Below are 13,465 nucleotides of genomic sequence, written 5' to 3'. Positions count from 1 at the left end.
TGTTAATTCCCAAAACCATTAATTCTGCATTTATGTATATATAAGTTACATAATCTCAAACACAAAAATTTTACATAATTGTGTGAATTGATTGAATAGCTTGAACATATGGGTTAGGTTGACTTTGCCTTATTGGATTCTAATCCATTGACGACATCACACTATTCGTCTCAATGTTGCATACACTATCTAGTTTGTATGTAACACAATTTAGCTGCATTCGTTTAAATGATAAGAGAGCTACATGAGTTTTGAGACTACCTTTTTATTGTGAAATGTGGATATTATCATGTATTTTCAAATGACAGTAATATATTCTGGAACTGTGTTAGAAAACAACATTAAGACTTAATACAAATTTGTGAGCAAACCTTCCACTTTATGTTTCAGTATTTTACCAAAGGAGTTCTGTGAAAAATTAGCGAGGTCTCTAACACAGAATTTAAATTCTTACTGGCCAATGGAATTCTGCAATTCCATTAACACGAGAGCCTGACATAGCTGAGATTTATATTGCCAGAAACTCTCGTTTGATTTATAATCTGGTAATCCTTTTATCCTCCATTTATATGCAGTATAACTTGACGTAAGTGCAAGAATGCCTCTGCTAATAGAATTCACGAATATTGGACCAAGACATTTTTTAGATCATAAAGTCTTTGTGAAAAGGGGAAGAAAGGGAAAGGCTGGGCCTGGTTATGATGGGATTCCAGGGTCTGGCTTTAACATAGTCTTATAAAATGAAATTCGGGTTAAAACTACTGATTTTAGAACTTTAGACTGGCATTAGGTTCCCTGTAGATGGTTCTGCTCCCTCAGCTCAGCCCACATAACTGTTTTACCAGCCCTCAAGCCACAAGAGGTTTTTTAGGTACTTGTGAATTTTTGTAACAGTTCTTATTAAAAAGTTATGTGAGCTTATGAAGTGTACATAGGTGGAGGGAAGAAAAGAAAGTGGAATCCAGGGAGAGAGCAAATCTAAACAACACACGGAGCCTGAAACTTTGGGGGATATAAAGAAAGCTGAGTACAACAAAGAATACTTACTACATTCACTTCACCCACAAAAAGATGTCTCCAAATCAGACAGCCATCCAAATAAACAGTGAACTTAGAATCCAAGGTTTTAATCTGCTGCTGTCATCTCTTCTCCCAAACTTCCCTTCCCTTTCTGAACCACATTATGTTCAAACTATTCATCCTCTCTACTGTGAAGATGGCTTGGGAAATAATCTCCCTCATTGTTTGACACTCAACTCTAAATGTTGTTTTTGTCTCTTTCCATTCATTCGAACACTGATTAGGAACAAAGCATTTTCATTATTTTTCTCTACACATTGAAAAGTCCAAGCTAAAAAACTCTCAGAGATGTAAAATATGCATAAACCCACACTCATGCCTGATGTATGAATGGGAAGCTCCACACAGAACAATATAAATCATTTTGGGGGTATAGTAAGGTGTCCGGTGATTTGGTGGTGTTTGAGCCTTTAGGTATTTTCTAAGTTTTCTGCTTGAATGTATATTATTCTGGACATTTACAATTATTAAAAAAAAATGTTTTAGAGGACTACATTACTTAAGCAGAAAGTGCGGTGGAGTATAATGATTAGGTCTTCTGAGGGCAGTGTTAGTTGACAGTCATCCAAAATGTGACACGCTCAGATAGTTTCAATCACCTTAACATCTTTGAATTTTCTGTGATGTAAATATCACTCTCTCATCAAAAGTACATTTTTAATCATTTGATATTTTATAATCTACACTCTATGACATTCCTAATGCTAAATAAACTGGGATCAAACATATTTTAAGATCAATTTAACTACACAGTTAATAATATACAAGCAAATTTCACAAGTAAAGCAGAATAAAAACATTACTTCTATACTTAACAGTTTTGGACTTAGGAATATGAGTATGTAATTTCATTGAATTAATAGTTGGGTTTTACTTTAGTGTTGTGAGAGTCAAACAAAGAAGAAAGAGATCAACAGAGAGATATACAGCAAAAGTAAATAAACAGATGAATAAGAGAAAGAAAATTATGTTAGCAATATTTAGTAAAATTCTATACCTAGATGAAAATACTGACACACTGTCCCTTCAGTTGATGAAATTATGAATAAACCACATCCTTGTCTTCAAACTGGAGAAATGTACTGACAGGATTCCACACCACAAACACCCTGCCTCACAGTTGGAGCTGAATAGTAAGCTTGGCACGGTAAAAGTTGTACAACTAACTCTTCCTCTATTAAAATGCATATATTTATTATTAATTATTATTGAATTTCTTAATTTTAGAGTATTAGAGGGCAATGTAAAAATTTTGTTGACTCATTAGAAAGACCTAATGTGATATTCTGCACATTGCAGCACTGTATTAAAAGGCTGTATTTATAGCATTAATTTTAAGTCCCCATTTGAACTGGTATATTAGAGAAGAATACAAAAAAGGTAAATCTAAAAGTTAAACTGAGAGCTTTGCCTATTTAGTTTCTCAATTTGCTGAACACACATATAAGCTCTTTTCTTCTCGCCTCTTATGAACCCTGTGAAATCACACTCCTATTTTGTATCTGTTTCCCACTATCTCTTTTCTTCTGCTCTCCTCATTCCTTTCTTAAAATTTTCTTTCACCCCAAACCAAACAAACAGAACTTTGCATATTACTGTCAGCTCTGAATTCCATTCATTTACTCAGAATGATGACCAAAGAAATGATTAGATTTTCTTCTGAAGCAATTAACATTTTCAGAACCTTCTTGTGTCATAGCAGTTCATGATGTAGTCAAAATGAATCAAATATAATATTGGTTACATTTTATATTCTCCTTTCCAATGACTTGAGATTTAGTGGTACTGAAATAAAATTAGGAAGTAGCTTGGAATTAATTTAAGCATTATACTGCATTATACTAAAAGTAATCATATGTGTGGTGCATTACAGTAATGCATTATTCCTTATTTTCTAGATAATGATTACCTCCGTGATACAATAAAAATAATGCTGTAACTACATTCAATTTCTCAGCAAAGTACACTTAATTCTGGTAATGATAAAGAAATCAGTACATTACAATGTCTATAAGATTGTACCATTTTGGACATGAACAGCAAAGCATTTATAGCCATATCTATAACTCAATATAGAAAAAAATCAGTTACTGATTGCAAGTATATATAATTTTGTTTATAGTAGGCAAATAGAAGACAGAGTATTAGTTTGGCATTTCAAAATTATTAAAAATCCTTGATGAGATGTTTTTAAAAAAACTCTGAGTGTGTGTGTGTGTGTGTGTGTGTGTGTGTGTGTGTGTATATATATATATATATATATATATATATATATATATATATATATATATATTAAGTATAAAGTCAATGCAGAACAAAAGGAAAAATATAACTTAAATAATTTTATAAAATATCTTCTTGGAAAACTCATGATACTCTCCAGAGGGAAATTAAATAATGTGTCTGAAAATGTAATTTCAGGTTGTTTAATTTGTGAAAATTTTCTAAAAATAATTCAGAGAAGTTAGAGTATTAGAAATACTTGCATTTCACTACTTTGAAAAGAAAGAAAAAACTTACAAATTGTTAGAAAAGCTACTTACCTATTTAATTCTTGATTTTTAACCTGCAGAATGGAGATTTCATTCCCTAATATCATTGTGTAAGCAAAGGGATATAACAAAAACCAAAGCATCTAGTATAAACTAAGAAAATAAAACAACAACAACAGAAAAAAACACTTTAATTTCTTAATTACTTTCAGAAATTTCTTAAGGTATGGGTCGTGATTTTCCATTTCTTGTATCTTTAAAAATAAGTGTATTAATCAAGCTCTCTTGTTCTATTGAATAATGTCTTCAAGAAAATATGAAAGCCTTATGATAAAAATCTGAGTTAAATATATTTATTATCTCTGAAGCTTGTGTTTAGCTCACCAAACTTCCTACTTTTTCATTAGATAAATAACACAATCATATGGTAGAAACATTTTAATCCTTTCTTATTGATACATCTCCAGTGGCTAGAAAAATAAGTCAGATATATTTTTGCTCAACAAACACAGATTTGAAAATACAATCTGTATTTGAGTTACACTTTTTGCTCAGTCTATGTGGATTCATTATAGTTTTTCCTTAGCATTTTACTAAGAACAATTTAATATTTTGAGTAATATTGAGAAATTATTCATATTTTGGTTTCAAGTACAAATTGGAAAGAGTGATATATATATATATATATATATATATATATATATATAGTAAGAACTCAATAAATGTACTGAGAATATGAAGACTTCTGACTCAGCTGACTCATTTTTGGAAATAAGTGTCCAAAGTTTACTCAAATTATTTGGAAAAAAAATATTTTATTTTCATGATAAATATAACAACGTCTAAAATAAATTTAAAATGTATACTCATTATGCTAGAGAATGGTTCTGATGTCAATTTACAAAATTCAGTGATCTGTGTAGTCCATGTTATTCATACTAAGTAGAATACTACTATGGAAACTGAACTCATTTTAATATTACATCTATTAGAATTTAAAGGAGAATATGATTCCATGCTCTTACATAGTAGCTTAATTTTCTTACAAACAACTTTATTATTACTTTTTTAATCTTATACAAAAGGAAAAGCATTGTAAAAGTAAAAACAGGAGGAAGGCAAGACCACCACCTGGTGTCTAGAAAATTGGGGGTAAAATCATCAAAGGTAAAGGCCACATATCCTGGAAAATCTTGAACTATTAAAACTTTAATTTTCAATCATGTAAACATTTGCTAAGAAAAAAAAAGATTGTCTGAAATGGCAGCCATTTTTATATTCATATATTTGCCATGTAAAATAATTGGATGTCAGATGAAGAACTGCCTGTCATATTTTGCTATTAAAATAATATATTTTTATGTATAACCTGACCTGCCTTAGTGAGTTACTATAGCCTGTGGTCTCCCTGAAAGATTTTCCAATGGGATTTTAATAACACTCTTATGTTTGCCATCATAAGCAGTGCAGGCTGTTAAACTCAATTTGTAAGAAAAATATTCAGGTATAAAACCAGATAATCTGTATCCCTTTGGAATCAAAAGTCACTTTGCCAAAATATTTTAACACGCAAAATTGCTTCTTGAGAGATGTTTGCCATGATAAGATGACAGAAAACTACATTTCCATTATAATTATAACTGACTCGTGGTGCTAAGTTTTTATAATTTAAAGGTATTCTCAACTCTGACAGCCCTTCCATGTTGAATTATGCATCTCGGGCTCTTAAATAGTTCTGCTGGCACGAGACAGCTGAGATGAAGTTGTCTTTCTAAAATAATTGCTCCATGGAGCATCCATTATACCTTCAGAAAAAATGTATTACTTGACTTCTACAAATTATAGACTAGCCTATAATGGGTATTTTTGACAGCTATTAGCTTTTAAAAAAATCTGAACAGTAAAATGAGTATTGATATCACAATGGTGTGTGGTGCATGTTAATACAACTTTCTCTGTACTATCCTCCTAAAGCATGATGTAATCATTAATTATAATAATATTGATAGAGCTGCACTCATGTCAAAGATATAGTATTGGCCAAGTATATCATTTTCTCACCTATGAGATAAAAAGCATTAACTGAATATTTGCCAAAGATCTTGAAGACACTAAGTTTAAATAAAAAATGAATACATTTTGATAATGTTCCTCTTAATCATGAAACTCTTAAGCATCTTTAAAAAATCATGAATGAGACAATAATCAGAGAAAGATAAAGAAAATAGTTCCTCCATGTTCCCTTCAAACTATTGAACATTGGTAAAATTGTATGTTTCATCAATACTTTATTAAATTATATTCTTATTTTTATCAAGAATTTTATGCTTTTAGTTTTTAAAGCAGTTATAATTTCTTTAATAATGACACTTTAAAGCATCCATACAGGAAAATTACATGCCAAAGAACAATAATAATCTAATTATTAAAATTTAGAATAGAAACAATGACAGAAATAAGAGCATAGGGCTATTTTCTTCTGTGTCTATTAGTACCAATTAATGTATACAAGGGAAAAAAGTTTGTTCTTTTATTCAGATGAATTGTACACAAACATGAAAATTTTGTGCATGTAAATATGAAGAAATTCTTTTCCAGGTCTGTGACACTGATGGATATTTTAAAAATGTGATTACAAGGAAGAAAATGGTCTAGGTTCCTGTGTATCTCCAGGAAAAAAAAAATATCTCAATGACCCAGACACATTGGCACACATACCTACTGTGTGAAGAAACAAAATCCTAAAAATACATAATTAACATAAGGTTAAATGATACATCAGTTAAAGATGCAACAACTGCCTAATCTGTGCAACTTTGCCAAAAATTGATTATTATTCACATCTATCTTTTATCAACCTTATCCTGGAAGGCTCAGTTCTCTACATGAGACTAGACCAAAACTGCCCAGGTCCAATATCTCTCCAAATTTCCCTGAATTTAAATTCCTCCTTTTCTCTTAGGTGAGTAGCCTGAAGACAATTCTTGTGCCGAGTCAGTGTTCTCCATGCTGTCATCACACGCTGGGTGATAAGGGAGCAGCAGCAGAAGCATGGGAATGTGGCTGAGTTTTAGTGGTCTCTCCAACTCTCTTGTCCTGCTTTGATATCTTACATTCAGATGACAATAAAAGGATACAGGACTAGCTTTAAGAGAGAGAGAAACCTTTGGAAATAAATCTTCAACAGATTGTCTTAAAAGGAAAAAGGGTAGGAGGGATGAAAAGGAAGAGGTGATCTTTCATACTACAGAAATGTAGTATAAAACATCAAAATACTTCTTCATGCCTTGACTCTTCCCCTCTGTATCCAGTTTTCTAAAATCAATAACCCAGTGTTTTCCCAGGGAACTCTCCAGACTTAGTTTTCTGCTTTTCTTCTTATAGGAAACAGTGACTTGGTATTTAATGCCTCAGAGAAGGGAAAGAATTACCTTCTCTCATTGCTTTCCCTGGCGAAAGGGGTATAAGGTCCATCTGGCCAGCAGAATATCAGCAGAAATCAAGTTTTGGAGAAACTTTTAAAGGTAGGAACATTCTGTGGTCACACTCCACTTTACCTCTTGTCTTTTACTGACCTTGCTAAAGCTCTGTCAAGATTTCTGGGTGCAGAGAAGAGGGCACTGAGTCAGCAGCCTGTCTTGTAAACATAATGACAAGGAGCCACACTTTGAAATCCGCCAAGAGAGGAAATTCTGGATGCTGGATTCCTGACAATGTTTTAATACTGCATGGTTTATCTCTACATTTCTTTCTACATACAAAGCAAAAGCCCCCAATTTGCTTAAACAGCTGCTATTTATGTTTCCAGCTTCAAGAGGTAGATCTGAAGTCCTTATAATTAGTAGAGTACATACACGTAAAACTATAGCTGCTTCTTATTTTATATACCATCATCAAAGTAGTTATTAGGTTCCAAATTGCTTTTTTACTCAGACTGGGTGTGATGACACACATTAGTAATTCCAGTGACTTTGGAGGCTGAGACAAGAGGATCTCAGGAGTGAGACCAGCCTCCACAATTTAGCAACGCCAAAAAAAATTGCTTTTGCTCAGTGATACTTTCAAGGTACTTTTATCCTAATGCACACAGATATTACTTAATATAGATTATTATATTACATTATTAAGAGATAATTATTTTTATTTGTTAAAAGATGCTATGGTGGCATCCCATATTTGATTATTGATATCAATATGGGAATTAATATCCTTACTTATACATTTGCACTTCTAAAGGTACATACATAGAAGCATAGTTTCTTGGATAAAGGACATGTGTAATCTGAATTTTGGTAGGCATTTTGGAGAATCTTAACTTTTTCTTCTATCTTATTGAGCATCTTCCTTCCATTGGATATTATCACATACATGTATTTCTTTTCAATGTGTGGAAGAACATGGTGTTTTCATATGTACTGTCTTAAAAGTTTCTTATGAATTTAACACGTTCATTTGTTTACGGCCACATGTGTTTTATCAAGTAAACTGCAAACTATTTAAAAATAAACCTATTGGGCTACATTTCCTTGTTTTCAAGAAACTCTCTTTTAAAATGCTATCAATCTTCTATTTGTGGCAAATATGTTTGCGAAATCTGTCTAAGAAGAAGAAAATCATTCATGTGGGTTTTGTTGGACGTGTTAACTAAAACCACTTAGTGCTTTCTCTATACCACTGCTGTTTGCTGGTTCACAATTTCTCTTCTGTGTGTACATTTTTTCTTTCACTTTGTTGCAGTCCATTCTGATTCTTTCAGAGAGAGAATTTCAAAAGGAAATGATCTTGTTATTTTCCTGATGTAGATTCCTTTTATTTTGCTGTTTTTTTTTTTTTGTATTTATGCTCTAACTAGTCCTGGGGTCCTTACTATAAAGTCATTATTACATAAAGAACTTGCCTTATATCAAGACATTCTGGCCTAACTTCTACTTAATTATAAATCTGACACTTATTTTTATTTTTTTATTTTTTACTATCAGAAAACTTCTTAGTAATTTTAGAAATGTCATAGGTCTAATCATGAATTTTTAAATTTAGCCCATTCACCACTCCAAGAACATTTTCAATGCCAAGATTTATTATGTAAAGTAAGCCCATTCTATTATTGAGATCTTCTTATCAGTTTTATCTTCTAGTAACTTCCTTGCTTTCTGAACGTTCCCTTTCCATAGCAGACTATTCTTGTTCTCAAAGAAATGGCCTGTCAGCTATTCTAAAGATGTCAACTATTGTTTGGCTCTTTGTCACTTCAGGCTTCCTGTTTTACGGGTCTGCTCTTCTAAATGCTCATGGTCCTTCTCTGTCCATAAGTTTGTGTCCTTCATCCTCAGTTATGAAATGATGAACTTGGTTATGGTGGGGAGTGGTGTTGGTTCCCTCAGCAATTTACTGAAATGTTTCCAAAATAGACTATCCCGTAATGGGTAATGGGCTGGAAGCCTGCTGGCTCCTTGTAAGGGGACTGAAGATCACAAGATAAAGGCTTTGTTAGGGAGGACCTTGATATTGCGATAGCTAGCAATTTATGTCCTCCAGATTCTAAAGGGAGGATTGTTTGGGTTGGCCATTGGGGGACCTAAGTTGTTTCTCTCCTTAACAACTGGTTTTCTTGGTAGTCCTGCTTTAAAATCTGTAGTTACCTCGGTTTCTCCCTCCCTCGCCTTGGTGACCACCTGGGACAAAGGATGCACGCCCCTCCCTGGTCCTCAGAGTCCAGTGCCTCCTGGGCCTGCTGCTCCTTGTGTGAATGCCAGGACTGAAACCAGAGAAGCTGAGCTGCTCTTCGGAAGCCAAACTCAAGGTGATTCTTCTATCTCGGGGCCCATTTTTTTTTTTCTGTATATTTATTGATTTCTCAGGTTTAGTTTTTCTGGATATATTCTCTCCTCAACAGTTTTCCTATATGTACTGTTTAGAGGGTTGTAATTTATTTTTTCTCTATTCTTTCTGATTCCTTTTATTTGTCTTTAGAAGCTTATCCTAGATCTCTAAGGGTTCGTGACTTACCACTTGTTTCCTTAGATCATTAAAACATTTTAAAAACCAACATTTTGGATTATTTTCAGACAGTTGAAGATAGGAGAATATGGAAGGTTGGAAAATAAGTGTTCTCAGCCTAGCATCTTGACCTGAGATTCCATAGAACTATACTTATTTATAATCAGAAAAAAAAAAATCGGCTATAGTTATTTATAATCAGGAAAAAAAAAGCACTTTATGTTTGTGTATATATTATGTCATAAGTGCATATAAAAATAAGATTAAAGTATTGCCACTACCTGTCTATGGGTTAAAACACGGGGGAATTTTATATTCCTTTGGTTTGTATGTATTTTTTTGATGTTTGCAGTAATGAGCATGTATTGGTTTTATAATAAAATATGTAATTAAAAATAAGTGTTCTATAGGACTACATTAAACTACAGCATGCCTGGTTTAATCTTTGTAAAACAGTAATAACTAACCACTATATAGCTCTTTTATATACCAGAGACTCTTCTAAGAACTTTGTGTGTATTAAATTACTCAATCCTCATAAGCATCCTTTGACATGGATACCACTATTGTTTTCTTTTTATAGGATCAGGAACTGAGGCACAGAGAAGTTAAAGAATTTGCCAAAGGCTACACAGCTAATATGAGAAGGATGTGGACTCCAAATCAAGTAGATTTGGCCTTAAACTCAACTAATGAAATGTATGTGTGTGTTGCCAACCGTGGGAAAAAGGGAAGAGGCAGTAAGTAGGGGTGCAGCAGACAAAGAAAGAATTAGACATGAGTGAAGTCTTATAACTTTATTTTAATGTAATCAAATCTGAATAAAAATTATGAAGTTTTTCCTCAGTATTATAAGACTTATTTTCTCCTTCCTCTTCTCTCTTTTTTTCTTTTCATTTCATTCTTCTTTTTGACAGGTATGCAATGCCTGTTGTAACACTGCCATGAGTTAAAAAAAAATAGTTTTAATGAGATTCCTCTAAAAGTATGATCAAGGATTGCTTGTGTGGCAGATTTTATGGAGTACTCAGAAAACTGTCTATTCCAAAACATCTCATGCTCACAAAATTTTATTGCTAGAAAATCATTTATTTTAAATTCCCTTTCTGTCTTCAAATATTATATGTAAGTTTTAAAAAATCTACACACAGGGGCTGCACTTGTGACTTAGTAATAGTGTGCTTGTCTAGCATGTGTGAGGCACTGAGTTTGATCCTCAGCACCATAGAAAAATAAAATAAACCAAGGTCATAATGCTCTTAAAAAACATATACATGCACAAGTGAATAGGACCTTATTAATGAGGGTTTTCACAGAATATTCTAACTGATGTCTACTGAAAAACTCATAGCTGAGAAATATCAGCACCAAATGAATAACTAGGGAATAGACTGAAATGCCAGAAATCAGGACACTGAAAGGAGATGAGTTCAAATGGATTCTTTGTCTTCTCAGAACTTGAAATATGCTCTCAATTTTGCAATCCAATATACACAAAATAACTTCAATAAAGTAAAGAAAACCTTTGGAGATTTTAACTCATTGTTCTAGAATCTTCTCAGAACTCTTACAAATTAAATAATGTAAGTTTTTATCTTATAGATTAATTTGTAGCATGGGAATTGAAAAAGGACAGTTGGGGAACATAAGTGACGCTAAGTACCGATTGTGTCCTAAATCCATGAAGAACACTAAAGTATGTACACTCTACCAAGTTCCTTGACTAATGCTTCTTTCTAAATGAATATAAGGCCGTCTAGTGATTCAATCATTAGAATATTTTGCTATTTTGGATCCTAATGTTGGAGAAAGTTATTTAATTTCTCTGTGCCTAAGTTTCATCATCAGTAAAATATAGGTATTCTAATGCTGAATATTCTTAGGATTATTTTTAGGAGATAACACAATATTTGCTGAGAATTGTTTCTTTAATTGTAAAATTGCTGAGTATAGCTTCACGTTTCTTGAGCATTCCAACAGTCTAAATTCCTGTATGTTAAACTTCATTATTTGTTTAATATGTACAATACTGTTGTATTCTGCTGCCTTTCCTATCACTAGTATGGCAGTATGTATAAACGTGGATGTATAAACAATGTGATCCTGCAATCTGTACACGTGGTAAAAATAAGAATTCATACCCCATTTGAATCAAATCATTGTAATGTTTTGAACAACCAATAAAAAAATATGTAAAATACTAGCTAAATCATTTATAAGTTAGAATGATGGGCTGGGGATGTGGCTCAAGAAGTAGCGCACTTGCCTGGCATGTGTGAGGTGCTGGGTTCGATCCTCAGCACCATATAAAAATAAAATAAAGATGTTGTGTCCACCGAAAACTAAAAAAAAATAAATATTAAAAAATTCTCTCTTTCTCTCTTTAAAATAATAAGTTAGAATCCTGGTATGTGGGTTTTTCTTTTTGTTTGTTTTTTATGGTACTGGGGATTGAACCCATGGCCTCTTATATGCTAGGCAAACACTTTCCCACAAAGGCACATTCCCAGCTCATTGTTATATATTTATTAACACTATAAAAAACAGTTTATTGTATGATTTTCTTGTTAAATCTGTAAGAATTTGTGATTAAGAATCCAATTAGAACTGGTCAGCATGGGCCAAAGTGATCTAGGGTTGTCATGACAGTAGGTACTTGAAAGTCTGATGTCATTCTGCCAGCAGTCCCAAGTGAAGAGGTGGACTTGGGCAGGATTCTCTGGAAACTTCTTTTGGGTCCCCAATAAAACTGGAGTGTAGTAGAGGCACTCCGTGCCTCTCTTCTTTGAGAGAACCCTCTCTCCCTTGAGAGTGTCCCCTTTCCCTTCTCCTATTCTTTCAATAAACTCATGCCTGTCATTCTGAGCCACATCTCTAAAATCATTCTTAACCTCACCACAAGAATCAGTTTGAAGGAGGATGGTCTTCCCACTGCCTCAGTTTCCTGGAAGACCTAGCCCTGTAACATAAGCATCATGCTTTTTCTTTCAATAGAGTTTGATCATCTTTTCAACTCACTACGTGATGATCCATTCAATTGGTTTCTTTTTTTTAATTAGTACTTTATAGTTATACATTGAATTAGGATTCATTTTGACATAATTATAAAATCATGAGATAAAATTTGCTCTAATTCAGCATCAGTATTACCCTTTTCCCTCTCCTACCTGCTTGATGCTGTTCCCTTCTCTCTGCTCTACTGTTCTCTCTGCTGTTTATCTTGTTTTACTTTTAGTTTTATTTACTGTTATTGTTGTTAGTATCTTTTGGATGTATGTGATGGTAAGATTCACTGAGTGGTATATTCACATAGGTCCATAGAAACCTTGGTTCAGACTCATTTTGTTATTCTTCAGTTATCCCATCCCTTCTCCCTCCCCTTCAATGGTCTCCTTCTTTCTTCTATTTTGATGGAAACATCCCTTTTTCCCCTTTCTCTCGCTGTTTCCCTCTCATCCCCCAACCCCCTTCTTTTGGATTAGCTTCCACATATAAGAGAAAACATTCAAACTTTGGCTTTCTGAGTCTGGCTTATTTCACTTAGTATGATAATCTCCAGTTCCACCCCTTTCCCACCAAATGCCATAATTTCATCTTCTTATATTTTGTAAATTATTTTACTAATAAAAATATACCACACTCAATTAGCCATAACTTGACTGATGTACATTCAGGTAGTTTCCAGTTTTGTATTTAAGTAACCATGTCCTAATGAGTTTTCTTATATTTTTTCTTTGTGCAGTAGTTCTAGACATTTTGTAGGATGCATTCTTGGAACAGAAATGGTGATCACAGGGCAGGCACATTTATAATTGCATTGAATTTTTATAACTATTCTTCCAGGGTTGTTGTAGCAATTTACATGCCTATAAGCAGAGTAGAAGAGTATTTGCTTC

This window comes from Ictidomys tridecemlineatus, chromosome 7, assembly GCF_052094955.1.
Source record: "Ictidomys tridecemlineatus isolate mIctTri1 chromosome 7, mIctTri1.hap1, whole genome shotgun sequence".
Lineage (NCBI taxonomy): Eukaryota > Metazoa > Chordata > Mammalia > Rodentia > Sciuridae > Ictidomys > Ictidomys tridecemlineatus.
The sequence above is the reverse complement of the archived record's forward strand: the minus strand, read 5'-3'. Positions refer to the sequence as shown.